The sequence below is a fragment of the Oreochromis niloticus genome, linkage group LG10 (genome assembly GCF_001858045.2).
Source record: "Oreochromis niloticus isolate F11D_XX linkage group LG10, O_niloticus_UMD_NMBU, whole genome shotgun sequence".
NCBI lineage: Eukaryota > Metazoa > Chordata > Actinopteri > Cichliformes > Cichlidae > Oreochromis > Oreochromis niloticus.
In genome coordinates this window covers 3,316,082-3,327,369 of record NC_031975.2, presented here as the reverse complement: position 1 = coordinate 3,327,369, position 11,288 = coordinate 3,316,082, and the positions used below count along the sequence as shown (strand labels likewise).

Genomic DNA, 11,288 nt, shown 5'->3' with positions numbered 1-11,288 from the left:
GCCTTCTGCGAGGTTTACAGACTATACACGTGTTCAGTGAGTACAGAGGTCTGCAGTGTGAGGAGCTGTCAGTCACATTCTCTGCCAGAGAAGACGTGATCATCTTCACACTGAATCTCCATGATAAAGCGCCTCCTTAACACACCGAGAACACAGCAGCTCTGTGTTATCTGTTCCAGCAGCTAATTCTGACACAAGTCTGTCCTCTCACTCAGTCGTTCACATCAGACGGAGCCGCAGTGCTGTACCCTCGGTCTCTGCACTGATGGATGAGCGTCTGACAGGCTGTAGTCTGAGAAGCAGCAGCAGCGCTGTGTGCAGGCACCAGTGAGCCTGTGAGGGACAGAAACATCTGTATATCCGAGCTTTCTACTTCTGCGGCGTGCTGCTCGCTGTGCGTGGCAGGACAGGAGGAGGTACACGCTCGCCTGGCTGCGTGGCGAGCCGTGGCCACCATCATTGTTGTGTGAGACTGTGAAATAAAGATGAATCAATACACTGCAGAGATACGCTGTCTATAGAACATGCACATGATGTGACACATGTGGACATGTTCATGTATATGTGTGTCTTTAGTGCAGAAGTCTGCAGGAGTTTGCTGGCCTAAAACAAATGCTGTGATTTTATTTTCTTCTGTGTTGTTGCAGTCGTGGTTTTCACGTCATTTTAAATCACAGGTCATTTTCCATCTTAGTAAAGCTGCCTTTTAGAGAGTGTGGCAGGAAAGAAAAGAATGGAAAAAACGAATGGATCAAATGGATTAAAATCAATTTTGTCGATGTATTTAAAAAAACAAAAATGGCCTCTATGAGGTGTCCCGTTCCTCCCTGGAGGCGCCTCAGTACCAGACTGTACACATACATGAATAAAAGATTGCTTACTGCAGCACAGGAGAGGCAGGCCAGTGTTACGACGATCAACGTGGAACAGTTGTTGCGCTTCATGACATTTTGTAGAGTTTGAAGGATGCTATTTATTCTGAATGTTATATGCTCTGATTTCAATATGCAGAAGTGAAAATGTCACTTTGCTGGACTTTTTCAGGTCTGGCTCTGACCTGCTGATGGGACGCAGAAAGCCTTCATTTCCACACGTGTCTGCTCCACAGAGCCCAGGGTGGCTCATTTTGGTTTCTGAACTCGGGAATGCCAGTCAAGCAGAAACTGCCTAAGGCTATGAGAAGCTATAATGTTGTTGTATAGTGTTCTTTATATCACAGTGTGAAAAAAGGCTTATTCAGTACAACCAAAAAAACACAATAATAATAATTTTAAAAAGTCATTTATTTTTATTTATGTATTTGTATTATACCTGCTAGCAGCTTTGTGAGGCTGTGTGCTGACAGTGTTCAGCAGGTATAATAATGTTGGCAGACGTTTGTTTGCTTCTGATGTGTGTCATTAGACTTCTTTTCTCCATGTTTGCTTTATTTTTCTAATGCTTTATATTTTAGGTGAGACTAAATTTCTTACTCTTTAATATCTATTTGATACTGAAAGATTTATATACTGTATATATAGTATTTATGTTCAGTGTCGTTTAGCCTGTGGAATAAACGACACTAGATTACAAAAGCAGTGCTGTTTAAGAGCTGTTAGATGCTCCACCAGAGATACAACATCACTCAGTGGCTTCATTTTAAATAAAACTGATTGAGGCCCAAAGAGGTCAGCGTGGCTGATATTTCATATGAAAGCAGGAAGCTCCATGTCTGAAAAAATAAATAGAAATCTGAGTAGTAGAACTTTGTTTTTTTTCCTGCCTCATTAATCATCCTAATCACCACACAACCCCTCTGATTTACCCTGTGACCCGGAAATGGCACTAAACTACCTGTAAACATGGCTGCAGCGGTAACGTGCCCCTCACACACTGACACATCAGTACTAACAGTCTATTATGTGTCTCATGTGAAAGTCTCAGGTTTTCATGACGCTCGTGCTCTGTTGAAAGTTCATGAACATGGATAACTTCAAAATCTTATGCAGCTGTGCGTTTGTTAAGCTAATTCACTGAATATAATAAATGTCAACCATTTGCTTGGACCACAGGAAAACTGAGGGCTCACTAAAGTTAGTATGATTTGCACTCTGGGGAAGCTGTGGGGAGGCACGCTGAAAGCACTGCTACAAAAGTGGTACAAAGAAAGCTTTGAAATTGTCTTCCAGTGATTGTGGCAATAATTATATTATTTACAGGAGTTTTGTAGTCCCAGTCCTTAATGTGGAAATAACTGTGTAAATGAAAATAACAATAAAAATAAATACAAAGAGTCTGAGCAGTCACTTTGGATAAAATACACAAAAACTGAAAACCATCAGAAAACTATAAAAAACTGTAGGAATATGTACTTTTTCTGAAGAAAATGTTGTGCTGTTTACTCTGCTGCATTTATTTGATTGCCTGACTTCTTTTTAAAAAAAAATCATAATTTTTCTCTTGGAAGAAACTGTGCCTTGTTTTAATTTATCCATCAGTGTGTTTTACACAAGTAGAGCTAAAAATGTGATTTAGGTTAGGTTCATGCAAAGGAAATTCCACCTTTTCAATTGTGATCATTGGATGTCCTTTCAATCATAATATTAGGATTTTTAAATATATATATATTGTAAATAAACTGTTACTGTTTAAAAAAAAATAAAAAAAATATGTGCACTGTGTATCTTCTGTGGAAATGAGCCACCTGAATTGCTGCATCATCGCTTACTATTACTCAGTCCTTCTCCCACCACTGTAAAGTGGGTGGATTCATCATCTGAGCATAGACGCTCATGAATGTAGTTTTGCAAACGAAGAGTTTCTGTGGCTGAGTTTGTGTATTTTCGACCTCATTAGCAACATCTGAGAATTTTAACCCCTCAGTCTGAGTGTGAGAATCCCCGAGGCCACTTCCACAGACACAGTCAGCAGATTGTAATCGCATGTACAAGCATGTTTGTGTGACTCATCACAAATCAAAGTTGCGTTTGCGCTGAGCGGCGGATTCCCAGGCTCAGCTTTTCCGACCTGTGACCCGATCAGCATCGTGCACATCCAGAGGAGTGCTGCACACGAAGCGCCATCAACTCCACCCGTGACTGAGGAGATGGCTGGTCGGAATAAAGCGCACAGAGGAGCTGCTGTGAGGCTGCAGTGACGCGGTGATTGCAGCTGTGTGTAAAGTAAGCTCCTTCACATGTGCGCTTGATTAGGGAGTTCATGTTTTACAGCGAGCCAAACATAGAAATGTAAACCACAAATGACAAATCCAGAAAGCTCAATGCGCTCGTGTTTTTTCTCTCTCTTCATGTCAGGAAAAAAAGCAGAGAGAGAGAGACTGAGGTCATGCAGTTCTTTGGGTTTATTTTATTTTATGTGGATGTATCACTTCACTCCCCCCACTTACCATATTTCATAGTTGCTGACACTCGGGAGGCGCAATCGACATGTATGACTGAAACTCATTTCCCATGAAGCATTTATGACCCAAAAGCACGAAGCTCTGATTTACTACTTAACCCTTAAGACCTGAATGCAGCATCTTTTTACCTGTGCTGTTTTTCATTGTTTATTGATAGAGAACCAGAAATTTATTTTACCCTAAAATTCTACTTAATAAGTGAATCATTAATAAAACAATAACGTATTTCCAAGATGATGTTATGGCTTTTTTGTTAAGTGCATTTATGTGTGTGCTGTTTCACACACTCAAAAAATGTTAAAATGATAAAAAACCATCAGCAAACAAATCAAAAATGATCAACAAATGTGTTTCAAACCTTGGAGGGCCACTTACCGTGCCAGATTTCTTCCTGGGCTTCCAGCTGCAGCTGCTGGCTTTCATCAGCCAGTGGAGTTTGTCCAGAGTATAAATGAGCACTTCATTACCACATGAAGTACAAACTGGTAAATGTCACTGAACACATATATTAGTGTTATTCTTTAACAACACTCACTATCTGTGTGAGTTACATCTGCCTGCAAACGCACTGAGCGAGTTCTGAAAAATAAGAATGCAGGAGAGGGCGAGTCCTCTGTGTACCCTACAGTACCTGGCTAACACGCTGTGCCTCCCACCCAACATGTGGAGTCTTTGTTCGGTACCGAACACGTTTGATCCCGACGCTGCGTTCCACTGATTTGTTAACAGTGATCAAAGATCTAAAGCGGGCCTCGTCCTCGCGTCTTTGATCATAAATTCATCAATTCAAGCTCTTTACAGCACATGTTCCCATATCAGCCCTGATGTGGGACAAGATTAAACTCTCTGTTAAACTGCTTACTGCCATCTTCTGTCTTCATAGAAAATATTAAAATTTATTTGGCACCATCGACTCTTCACTCAGCTTCATTTCTTTTAAAGAAAATTTAAAAAGACTTCTTTTAGTTCCCACTGAAATTCTGAATTCTGCAGAATACTGCAGAATCCTACTACTGCATCCTCTACTGCAAAATCCTGCAGTGCAATTTCAGAGAGAAAAACCACTTCATTTTTGGGTCTATTACTCGCAACAATAGTGTTGCTTACAAAGAAAACACTTGCACTGGAAATTCTAGGAGCTGGAATCAAATGTGATTATGTCTGCAGAAAAATAACTAAATAAGCTCCGTGTGTAATTTTAGCATTTATTTCTAGTGAAACTCGTGAAATTAATACTTGATGCTTAACTCTTAAAAAATAAATTTAGAAGTTTGACACACTGGATACTAAACTATGTACTTAAGTAACAAAAAAGGCTTTACTAACTAACATTCTTCCACTTTTCTATTGTGTGTTTAACTCAAAGCACGTTTGATCATTCATCATATGTTCATCAGACCTGGAATCTATTAAACATTTGCACGTCTTAACTTGGCTCTGAATGCTTGGTTTTCCTTAAAATGCTGAAACTTTAAAACCAAAGTCGGCACGAGTGGAAAAAGACTAACGTTCACACACTTCCTTCACGTTAATGAGTCCTGATTTAATCTTGGTGCCAGTGTTTAACTCCCAGGACCAGGGAGGAGATGCAGAAACACTTAGAGTGCTGGCGTATGTAACAAAAGCCATAGAATATCTGACAACAGCTTTATAACAAAATTAGTCATGGCTAAGCAGAAAGCATGTAATCCAGTTAGAACAGCTTTTGCCACGAGGTCTTTTATTTTGAAAATGCACTTCGCAAATTAAATCACTGCACTGTCATCAAGTATCTGTCAGTAATGCGAGCTCCTCATCAGATCCGCCTTTAGAGCTGGTCCGTGCTCCTCGCCGCACTCAGCCGTACCTCTGCAGGCCCGGAGCGCTTCGGAAAGACGAGTTCAAGCAGAACGTTTCTGCTCGGAGTTACGGCTGCAGGATGATGGGAGCCGATGTGACTCGCAGCCAACGGTGGCCCGGGCCGAGCTCCGTGCTTTGTTCCCAGATCGAGGGGTTAATGGCTTTCCGTACTGGGCGGTGAGGGAGGAGAGGCGCAGCTTTTTTCAGGCATTCTCTGTCGGAAAATTAGGATGCAGCCTCTGTTGTCATAGCCAGGGAGCTGTCTGCCACTTTCCCAGCAACCCTTGGGCCTGTGACAGGGAGATGGATGATATCTGCAGCCTGGCCGCACTGCTCCCCAAACACACACACACACACACGCACAGTTTGTCTCTGCTTCACACACACACAAAAACCTAAGCATGCGCACACACACACACACACACACACACACACTCTCTTTCTTATTCTCATATTGTTGGCTTCTCTGACACACACACGTACAGAGTGCGAGTGTTTGTGTAGTACGCCCCTCTATTTGCTGCCTTTGGCAACAAAACCAATATCCTACATATCACGGGGAATCAAAATCGCACAAGTGAAAACAATGAAACTGTTTTGAGGGGAAACTGCAGGATTCCTCCGCTGTTTGCTGACATGAAGTAAAAATATTATATTTCGAAATAACCAAACACACACAGCATAATCAACAGAGGTGTTTATTAAAATCAGCAGAAGAGCAGACGCTCCAGCATTTACATTTAATGCTCATGAATTCATGAATTGTTCAAACTGTGTACAGAGAAGTGCGGGATATTTCATTAACGAGTAAAACTGCGTGGATGTGCTTTACAAACGATGACTTAACTTGCACGGCTCAGCTCACAGCGGTAGACGCTTTAATTAAAGAAGCTGGATTTGGATTACAACAGTGTATACAAGTCCATGTCCCCATCCCACCACCTTCTTCTTCTCCTTTCCTCCCCGCCGTTCCGTTCTCATTGTCCTTACCTGCTATCCCACTCTCCACCGTGCCGCTCATGTTCCTGCAGTTGGGATGGAATCCAGTGGCCATGTCACCTGAGCGACAGCCGGTGCATACTAATGAGGAGCCGATGGGGTGCGGGGCTCGAGTCTGCTCTTCTCAAACTGGCAGGATTAAAAAAAAATAGACAGGGGAAAAAAAAGCCTCCTTCACCACTTCACTTTAAATCCCCCCTCTTCCCCTTTTTCTCCACACCTTTCTTCCTCCTCTTCCCTCTCATCACTTTGGAAGAACAGAGAGAATGGGAGCTGTAAGAGGCAGACGAGGGTAGAAAAACAAGGAGAAGAGAAGGGACAAACAAGGTGCTGCAAGCAGAGGACAGAAGTGAGGGAAATGGTGACATGGGAGAGGGACGGGTGAAGAGGAAAGGAGAATGAGAGCCAGTAGGGAGCAGGGAGTAAAGGGAAACATCCATCACTGTTTTAAGTGACTGCAGTGGGACGGAGCTGAGTAAAAGGTCGTCTGGTCTCTTTCTGAGCGGAGTGGGCACCTGGGCAGAGCTGAGCGCCTTCCAAATGACTCTGGGCTAATTATCTCGCGCAGGCCGTCTGTTACGGCGGTCTGACACTTTTACTGACTCACTCGTCTACTGCAAGCAAAACAAGGCAGTCACACAACTAAACTCTCATCTGCTGCTGTCTGCTGGCATAATGGATCAGACTGAATAAGACTAGAAAAGTAAGGATTTTGTTGATTGTGTTGCAGATGCAAGTGGTATCTGTCTTACCTTAAAGCACGGAGAACGGCAGACAATTGCCGGGGCTCCTAGACGAGGAGAGATAATGATAGCAATTTAGCATAAATGTAGGAACACAGAAACTCCACCAACCTTCTTTTACACAAGAGAATCTGTGAAACGTCAAGCCTTTTGTAGTGAAAGATACAAATCCATCCATGCAAACTCTGAAGAAACACAGTTTTATTATCTAAGTATCCACCTGCTCAGGGGATCAGTGGATACACTTGAGGACACATGAGGAATTCCGAGTCATGGCCTGTTTCAGCATGAACACAAAGCAGCCTGAACAATTGTCTGCTGGAGTTACAGTCGTAGGTTTAACTGAATCTTTAGCTACAAAGGCAACGATGTGGCTACAAAAGCAGGAGTCCCAGTATGTGTAAACTCAAACTGGACATCAGTGCCAAAGTTACCACAGCCCAAATGTCCGGCAGCCAAGGGGTTAAAAGCATTTAGCCTGCGGTGGCAATGCCGGGCTAGCTATAGGTCACATTCAAGTCCCAGCCACTGGACAGCCAGCCGGCAAGACAGAGCGTAATTATCCCAGCCAGTTACAGTTCAATAACTCCATCAAACTGCTAGCCAGATACCAGGTTTCCCTGGCAACGCCTCCGAAGTGAATCGCAGATCAGAGAGAATGGCGAGAAAACACAGGACCCGAGCGGGGAGCAGGGCCAGGAGACACCCTCGAATACTGTGGACCTGCGCACAGCACAAACACACGCAACAAACCAGGTCTGCGAGCATTCCAGTTGGCTAAGCCGAGACCTCTGCTCTGCCAGGCCGTCAGTCTGCTCCCTCGGAGCTTTGTTGTTTGCTTTTTAATCATCGGCCCCACTTTTCCACAATCCTGCTCCGTGCCCACAGGCCCGCCACGAAAATCCTCGAGTCTCAGCTCAGATCGCTGTCCTTTCAACAGACAGCCGCACCTCCCACAGCACTTAACTAATCTGTAATAGTTAATGGAGTTTATCTCCCATCCCGGTCGCCCTGAGAATAATAAAGAAACTTTTGTGCTTTCCATGCATGAGGATAATTGCATTACAAGTGGCACTATGATTTATACCCCTTGATTGAATTAAAAACAAAATGGAATAGGCTGTGTACAAAAATGTGTGTATTTCTGCAGGTTTGTGCGTGTCACTTTGTCGCTAACGTAATTCTACGTGTGTGCGTTTAGGTGACTGTCTGGCCTCCTGCCGCAGTGTCTGGAAACTCAGACGCTCCCCCCACCATTCTGTACTGCCCCACTATCAGGCATACCTGATACCCCCCACCCCCAAACACACACACCTACACACACACACCGACCACCACCACCACCTCCGCGTCCTCCCCCACCCTGCTGCGATAAGAGATCCTCCAACAGGAAAGCCTGACAATCGAAAACAAACAAAACAACCAAAAATAAAAAACAAGCCATCTAATTCACAAAATCCACCTGATTTCCATGTCGGCTCCAGCCCAAATCCTAACGTGCCGGATAAATGTTAATCTGGCCTTATTGCTTTTATAGCTGAGCGACGCGGTGGCGGAGTGTGTTACATGACCACCTCTGAACAATGGAGCGTAATCTCTCACACACACTCGGGCCATCAGCTGGAGTCTTTAGTTTATCTCTACCTATTCAAGGTCTGGATCAATGTTTCCTGCAGGACCTTGAAGACTTGCCGAGAACAGAAACCTCATACCGACAGCTGTTTGTTTACCACGAGTGCAGATAAAAGCGCATCGCAACATATTAATATACGAGATCTGCTGATCCGTGCAGCAATTTCAATTATTTCGCTTTAATCAGTCCAAGCATAATATTTAACATCCTGTGTATAAACCGGCACCAGGAAGTCTTTTGATTGGCTGGGCTTAAACACGCTGCATAAATGTTTTTATTTTAAAAAACCAAAACAGAAAAAGGTGTTAGATAGTGCAACCTTGACAGACACTTTCAGATCTACTATAACTGCACCCTAATTAAGAGTTCATTAAAAAAAAAAAAATAGTTTTAACAATTTGAATCAGATAAATTGTGAGCACGGCTCTCATTTTAAATTAACCCATTTTTTTTTTAAAGTCACATTTTATACACTTCAATAATAAGTAATAACAAAACTGACACTGACAAAATAAAAGACCTTTCCAAGTCTGCTTTCCTGCTAAATCGATCGTTATTAATGGCGAACATATTAATCCTAAAGTGTCAATGTTTTCCCTCAGCACTCTGCTTAAAATGCCTACAGGCTTGGATCTGTTCACTTTCCATAAAATCACGACTTTTACAGCATTAAAGCTTTAGCGCCATTCTCCTGAACGACACTTCCTGTCTTCGCTGCTACGTCCGATGCAGTGCGTGTCACTCGGATGGCAGGATCGAGATCAATTTAGCGGTAGCTCATTGAGAACTAGTTTGACTTTGAACAAAGTTTGTATTCCCCATTGAGCACAGTTACAAACCAGCTGGGAGCTGATTTTTACGGGGTGATATTTATTGGATCCTTGGCGGATTGCTCTGAGCGTGCTGCTTTGTTACTGTTGGGGGGGCGGGGGGTTGTTTCATCAGTGGGCTCGGGTGCTGCCAGACTTTGCTGCGTGTCAGACAGACCCTAATAAAACTGTCTGGCTGTTTTGTGGGCACCAGCTCTGCTCTGCCTGTGCTGCGTCTGACTGCTCAGCACTTGTCGCACTGTGCCTGGCTGTTTGGTATTCATGGGGCATGGCGCTCCTTCAGCTGTTGCTGGGGGCTCTGTGGCATAGGCACAGACTATTAGTTGGCATCGGCATTGTTCGCTATGAAACCAAATGGGGAGACGAGAAAAAAAAAACATAATTAGAGAGAGAGAAAGACTGGAGACTGGGAGAGAGATGGAGAGGAGGGCATTAGAGAGAAAATCAATTGTTTTGAACTGTATTCCTAATATGAGTAATTTAGCAGAAATTAGGTTTTCAGAAAAGCATGCCGTCTTGGGAAAAACTGAAAGTTTAAAAACCAGGTCAAGCTGTAATTGTAAATGAATTCACACCTTTCTCTGGCACAAAAGAAAAAGAACTTTTTTTTTTTTTTTTTTTTTACGCAGACCTAATTTATTGTAATTGCACTTCTATAGTCATGTTTATAAGAGACGGGTCCAGTGTTTTCATTTTCTATTCAGCGTTCAATCTTGTCCTTTTCTCTTTAAGAGCCTGTCTTAATGAATTACGATGTCTGTCTGCGCTGAGCTACGCCTCCCGTTTAAATATTGATTGAGATCATTAACCAATTTGGTTGTTACATCTCACCACAATCGCAGATTTCAACAGAAATCTTCAGATGAAGAGAGCAACTCGATTTCTGTTGACCCGATTCCACATTTTAAAAGCGTGGCCATCGGTTTTTATTTCACATACTGCATGATACCTTTCTTTATTTCCCTTGATTTGAACAATCGGGAGCTTTCAAAATCAGTTAAATTCATTAGTGTTTTTTGTTTATGTATCTGGCTTATGTGCATACTTCTAACTTTAAAAATAAAAAAAAAGTTAGAAGTGAATTATAATTAGAAGACTTATTTTGAGGCTAATGTAGAAAATTTATATTCTAACCGTAAAATATTTGAACACTTTCTGACAGTTGGCTGAGAAATGTATCAATTTATGAAGCAGATAAGTGAAATTATCAACTATGAAAAATGTTAAGAAAAAAATGTTTTTGAACTTGTGTGTTTTAGCTCTCCAATGCTCCAAACAGCAGCAGCAGATGTGGCATTAGTCTCAGCGTGCTCCTATAGCGTCTAGACTTATCAATTTCAGAGTGACTGCTCTGGTAATGGAGGATCAGATATATTGGCTGTGTGGAGGTGGTGACAGGGGTTAATCAACATGAGCCTGGGGTGTGGTGGTTTGGACTGGTTGGTGTCCTGTCATTTCTAATCAGATCATGTGTTACTAGAATTGTATTCAAACACAGATGTTGACACAAAGAGAGATTACGGTGCCGGTTGACAGCGCAGTGCAGAATCAATGAGTATTTTTCGCTTTTATGGCGGCGGCACTGGCGCCATTACGAAAGGCATCCTTCGTGATTTTTGGGGAAAAAACCAACAAAAAAATTTCAAACAAGCGCAGCCCTGCAGATGCAGTCGCATCAGTGCTGCAGTTTTGCTTAATGCGTTCCTACATGATGTCACGGAGGAGCCAACAGAACACAAACCCTACACATATGTGCTTTTTTTACTGCGCTCAGCTATTTCCTTTCTGTGTGTCAGCCATTCTCTACACCGTCCCATCCATACATGCATTTTTAAAAGAAAATC

The 11,288-nt window shown here is 42.7% G+C and overlaps 1 long non-coding RNA gene across 8 annotated transcripts in view; it reads right to left on the bottom strand.

Annotated features, from left to right (window-relative positions):
- Positions 1–5,921: 5,921 nt before the first annotated feature.
- The window catches only part of LOC102078280 (uncharacterized), a 49,971-nt gene continuing 44,604 nt past the window's right edge, over positions 5,922–11,288 (bottom strand). For 6 of the 8 annotated variants that reach the window (XR_003221945.1, XR_003221951.1, XR_266509.3 and 3 more), the window contains one exon: positions 5,922–7,028. This is a non-coding gene — a long non-coding RNA (uncharacterized LOC102078280). The remainder of the gene's footprint in view (positions 7,029–11,288) is intronic. The other 2 variants (XR_003221946.1, XR_003221948.1) reach the window with 1 other exon arrangement.